The sequence below is a fragment of the Condylura cristata genome, unplaced genomic scaffold (assembly GCF_000260355.1).
Source record: "Condylura cristata isolate star-nosed mole 26May11 unplaced genomic scaffold, ConCri1.0 scaffold00022, whole genome shotgun sequence".
NCBI classification, from domain to species: Eukaryota; Metazoa; Chordata; class Mammalia; order Eulipotyphla; family Talpidae; genus Condylura; species Condylura cristata.
The window spans coordinates 27785637-27791795 of record NW_004567123.1 but is presented as its reverse complement, the minus strand read 5'-3'; positions in this window follow the sequence as shown (position 1 = coordinate 27791795).

The following is a 6159-nucleotide window of genomic DNA, read 5'->3' as shown; positions in this document are numbered from 1 at the left end:
TTATCTATCTATTATTTATTCATACCGATCTACCCATCATATCTATTCATTAATCCACCCACCCATTTTCCCACCCCTCTATCTTCCCAGTTTCTCATTCATCTTTTCATCCTGTGTTCCCATCCACCCCTACCCATCCATCCATCCATCCTTGCACCCATCCATCCACAAACCCATCACATCTATTTATCAAACACCTACATATCCACCCATTCAGATATCTGTTAATTCATCTATCATTCCTCCCATTCATTTATTCATTAAATAAAACCACTTTCAAAGTGTACAGGCCAGGCCCTGTGGGAGCCTGCAGTATAAAAGAAGAATAAGACAAAGGAGACCTGAAGAGCTTATAAAAGTGACAGATCCCAAAAGTGCCTAAATAAACAAAAACAAGCAGATGATGAGAACACAGTGTGGTTACCAGAGGGGACGAGGGTAGGGGAGTGGGCAAATCAGATAGGGAGAGCAATTATGTGGTGGTAGATGGAAAATAATTTTGGTGAAGCATATACTGTAGCCTGTACAGATGTCAAGCTATAATGCTGTATATCTGAAATCCATATAATGCTACAAACCATTGTCTCTATGATAACAATTTAAAATAAATAAATAATGATGGGAAGCTGGTTGAAAGGAAAACCAGGGATGGAAAATAAAGCCAGGAGTCAGGTAGGCACAGATTTGCACATCTGACCCTCACAGTTACTAAGAGGAGACCCAGATTTGGTGCTGAGCTAGATCCTGGCATCCAAAGCAGATGTTGTAGGAGAAGAATCACAGCATCCTCACCTGTGGCCAAGGGTACCCAGTGGCAATGCCTGCTTCCTTAGAACAGTGTGCAGGGCACATCTGGAAATGTCCGGAGACATTATGGGCTAACATAACAGGTGGGGCAAGATGCCTGGCATTTACTGAGTGCCAGAGGCTGCACACTACCCAACACTGCATGGGACAACCCTCCTGGCAAAGTCTCCCAGGCCCAAATGGCAGCCAGAAGGAAAGAACCCTCATTTTGTCTAAAGCTGAGGGTGCCAGGTGCTAAGAAAACTCTGGTCTAAGCAAGTGTTAGCTTCTCCATTCCCATTAGAAAAGGAAAACCCCAGCTTTCCTTGAAGGAAGGAAGGCTTCTGGGAAATTCTGATTTTTTGATAAAAGAAACAAATGCTTTGAGCACAACCCTTTCCAGTTTCAGACCATTTAAGTGCAGATATCAAGTCCAGTGCTCTGACTGTCCCCTTCGACTTATCATAAGACAATAAAGAACCAAAAGCCAACACAATGAGGATGACAGAAGATGGAGAGAAGACTATGGATCTGGCCAACATGGCCGACTGTGGTTATCGGACTGTTTCAGCCCACAGGTGCTCATCAGATTTATGGTCTGTTGGGGACATCAGACACAACATGCACGATTTAATTGGGGTAATGATTCAAAGCAGAACCCAGGATCAATGAATAGATACAATGAATGAGTGTGTATGGTGATTGATGCATGGGAATGATGGAGACATAAGTTGTTGGATATAAGTGGCTGGATACGGAACTGGATATAAATGGGTGAGTGGATGCAGGCATGAATGAAGTGATGGGTGAATGGGCACATGAAAAGATGGGTGGATGGATGGATGGTTGGGTGGATGGGTGGGTGGGTGGGTGGATGGGTGGATGGATTCAGAGCAGAAACCGATGTGCATGAACACATTGCAAGTCCAGGGAAACTCAAGTTCATCAAGCATCACCATACCAAAGATCAACTCATTCAAGAGTGTCTTACTGAAGCTAAGGTTTATTATCACCCCACTAGAGAACCCAGGAAAAGTCTTTCTTCCAAGCACTTGTTTCTTTTATCAGAAAGTGCATTTCCCCAGTGCCTCTCCCAGCAGACTTCCTCCCTGTGCAGATGAAACATCTGAGACTTGGAGAGGGATATAACAAGACAGATGTGGATGCTAAGCCACATTTATTTGATCTAAACAACAGGGTCCTTCAGCCGCCATCTCCCTCTCTCTCTCTCTCTCTCACACACACACACACTTTCTCTCTCTCCAGCAAAAGCACCACTCTCAGACAGCAGGTTCTTTTGTCGGTGGCTGCTACAAAACTGGCCGTGAGCATCCTACTTCCTCTGTTCAACCATTGCTGTAGTTTAGTCATGAAATTCAGCATAGATGGACTGAGTCAAATGATTTTTCCTATGCCTAAGCTTTGATTTTCTCTTCTATCCTTGGAGATGACAATGTTACTTATCTGAGACAACTGCTATGAGTATAAAATGAATTGGTCAATTCATTCCGTCCATTCACCCATCCATCTACCCAACAAATGCCTATGGAGTTCTGCCACGCGATGACACGGTGTAGGTCAGTGATGAGGGGTATGAGGACACCCTACAAAGAGGGTAGGTTTGGGAGGTGGTGGGAGGCTCAGGCTATATATTATCTTATCCTTAGGGAGGAGTTCTGTGGAGCCTTCTGTTTGTCCACAGCCTAGGGTTTGTGACCTGGGGCTGTCCTTCCCCAGAAGCAGACAGTCTGGCACCTTTGGGAGACAATAGTCTTCCTCCAGCGACAGGGTCAACTAAACCTTACGATTGTGTTTTAACCTTGGGTTAAGCACCTAAGGCAAGCCCAGCCCTCTAGCTATGCTATCTCCTCTAGTGCACAGTCTTCTGTGAGATAGTGCTGTTCTCTACACTTGGTGGATGAGGAAACCATTCAGAGAGGGGAAGTGACTTGCCCAAGGTCACACAGCTGATGTATGAGCTGGGTCCTCAAGTGGTCTTTGATTCTCCAGCCTCTGCTGTTTCCTTTGGATCCACACTTCTGCTTGATGGTAGATCAAAGTAAAAGAGATTTGCTGGAGAGTTCAATCCCTTGCCAGGGAGGTGACCCACATGGTGCAGCAGACCTCTCCTGACCTGTCTGCTGTTCCCCTCAGCAGTGTATTTCAGTCGAGATGCCTGTTCTGCTCCCCACTCTGTCTCTAGTGAATCCTCTTGCCCCCCCCACCTCTGATTTGTACCCCAGTTATGTATGTATAAATAAATAAATCTTAAAAAAAAAATAGATTTGCTGGACCAGTCAGAACAGTACATTCACTGAGCCCTGACTCAGCAAGTAACACCAAAGGCTTACCTGTTTCCTCCCTTTATTCTTCCAAGAAGACCCTAAGACATCTCTGTTTTAGAGAGAAAGTAATGAGGCACAGAAATGTTGAATTTGTCTGAAGTCACGAATGCAACCCGAGATCTACTGGATTCCAGAGGTCAAGCCTGATTTAAATTTATTTATAAAAGGCCACACATTTTAAAATATCCACCATGCGCAAAAAAAAAAAATGTCCAAACTGCTTGGATCTTCCGCCTCAGAAACCAAACTCCTTGTTGGGCTTTGTGTATCTTTCCACTAGTTTTCTATGCAAATACAAATGTGTCTGTGTGTACATATATACAGATATATCCATGTTGTTATCAGAAGTGCATATGCTCTCCACAGCTCTTCAGTTTACCTTTACACTTAAGGTAATTTGGAGAGCCTTCCTTCCCTCCCTGCACACAGATCTGGGTTGTTTTTCTCTGCATGCGAGATGACATTCTGCCCTAGAGATGCTGTATTTCCCATTCTCTACTGCGGGGCCTTTGAGACACTCCTCGAATTTGGGGGCGCACAAGCAGCAGAGCAGAGCCTTTCCCCAACGGTGGCACACATGTCCTAGCCATGCACGGAGCTTCAACGATAGCACAAGATTATTCTCATATGCCAGCACATCACCATGCATGGTTTTATAGGGCTTCTCTGTGGCAAATTATCCAAAACCAATGACCGTCCTCAGAGGCGCCAGACAACACTCCCCTCCGGGTGTCTTCCCCCCTAGACAGAGACCGAGGTTCAGCAATGCACCCCGGGGCTTCCGTTTGTCCCTGCCGCCAAGTGGAGGTGACACTTCCAGACCCACCTTCTGTGGAGTTTCAGAAACACCCTGCATGCATCTCCAGGAAATCCGTCTCTCTCAGCAGACAAAATAAGCCAAGCCCCTGCCCTGCCACTCCTGAGGCCTCTCCCAGGATTTCCACAGCAAACCCGCCAAGCCCTGGTTCAGAAACTTAGTGGAACAAGTCACGCGTCCCTCAGGATTCCTACTATCCTGAAGGAGCCCTGAGAGGGTCTTCAGGCCCCTTCAAAACACACAGCAGGGGTACCCCATGGCTTCGCAGACTTGACCATGGTCTTGTCCAGTCCACCCCAGCCCCAACCGCTGACCCCACTCACCATAGGGACTTTCCACGGGAGCCCCGAGGGGCGCGTTCACACTGACCATGGCCGAGCCCACCCAGCTGGAGACCCAGGGACATGGAGCTGAGCCCCACACACGGCAGCAGCAGGCGCCAGCCCACCAGGAAGGCAGTGAGTGCAGCCAGCTGCCACTGCTCGGTTATCTTATTGATTCTTCTAATCACCCAAGGTGGGTGGATATGTTAAAGAGTAACCAGTCACTTAGGGAACCTGTGGCTGGGGACTGTCACTGTTGCCATGGCAACAGCAACCTGGCCAGCCCAGAGGTCCACTTCGGCCCAGTCCTGCATTCTGACATCGGGGGTATCCGGAGTCAAACATGGGAGACACTCGTCGCCCCCTACCACCTGAGGAAAGGGACAGGCCAGGAGGGGAAGAGGAGGTAAGAGTCCAACTTGGGTTGGGTTTTATGACTCCAAACTCCAAACAATGGGTGTGGCGCGAGGTGGGGGGAGGGGAGAAGAGGAGGGAGGAAAATTGTATTTATTGAGTGTCTACTGGATGCTGGGAGCTGAAAACTGGAATTGTCAACCTTAAAATTATTTTTTTTTAAGATTTATTTTTTTATATGGGGTACAGACCAGAGTTGCAGGGGGGGTGAGAGGAATCACCAGCTACACAGGGAGGAGCAGAACAGGCAGATCTACTGAAATACACTGCTGACGGGAGCAGCAGGCCAGACAGGAGAGGTCTGCTGCGCCATGGGAGTCAGCCCCTGGCCAGGGAGTGAACTCGTGCTGCAGTGGCTGTGGATAGCTTCATAGTGTTGCGCTTTAACTCCTGTGCCACCAGGGAGGGCCCACCACCTTTAAATTAAACCTTGAAGTTGAGGCACAGAGAGAAGTAGCTTGCCTGGAGACTCATGGGGAGTTCAAGTGCCAACCAAGGGGCTTCCCTCCATTGAACATATGTTTATTGAGCACCTACTGTATACTAGGACATGTGCTAGACTCCAGGGATATAGAAATGGGCCAGGTTGATGTCACCCCCTAGACCCATGGGACTTGTGGACTAGTGGAGATGGACATTAATTTTTTAAAGATTTATTTATTTATACATACAGGCTAGAGCTGCAAAGGCAGAAAGAGGATTCACCAGAGACAGAGTGGGGAGCAGAACAGGCAACTGATGAAGTACACTGCTGAAGTAGCAGCGGGTGGGTCAGGAGAGGTCTGCGAAGCCATGTGGGTCACCTCCCTGGTGGGGATCAAACTCACTGAAGTGTCTGCAGCCAGTTCCGGAATGCTGCACTTTAACCCGCTGCACCATCAGGGAGGGCCCTCCTTTGCATGTTCCATCCATTTTCTCCCTACCTGTCACAGCTTCCAGGCTTTTTCCTTCCCCACCAGTGTGAAGCCTGGCCCATTGCCTTAGTTACTTTCTTCTCCCTCACCTGACAAAACATGCACCCGGACAAACCTAAGTATCTTGTGCTTTCCTGCTCACACCCTGGCAGTCAATCACTGCTGAGAAGACGGCACAGAAGAAAAGATGGAGCCATTATTAGAGATTCATGATCTCCAGCTCAATGGGTCCTCTGCCCCCACTGCTCAGGACTTCGAGCCTGTTTCTCTTCTCTTTGCTTTTCTATTCTTTACCTGGATTTACATTTTTTTTCTAGCTTCAAAACTGAAAACTACACATAATACACAAGATAGTTTACAAATATTAAAAGCAAAAGCACTCTATTTAAGTGCATAGTTTTATAGGTTTTGACAAATGTACACACCATGTAGCCATCACCTTAATCAAGATACGAACATATCCACCTCCCCCAGCCCCCTTATTCCTTTGTGATCAATCTCTGCAACACCACCATTTTAAGGCAGTTGCTGATCTGCTTTCTACCACTCAAGATTAGGTT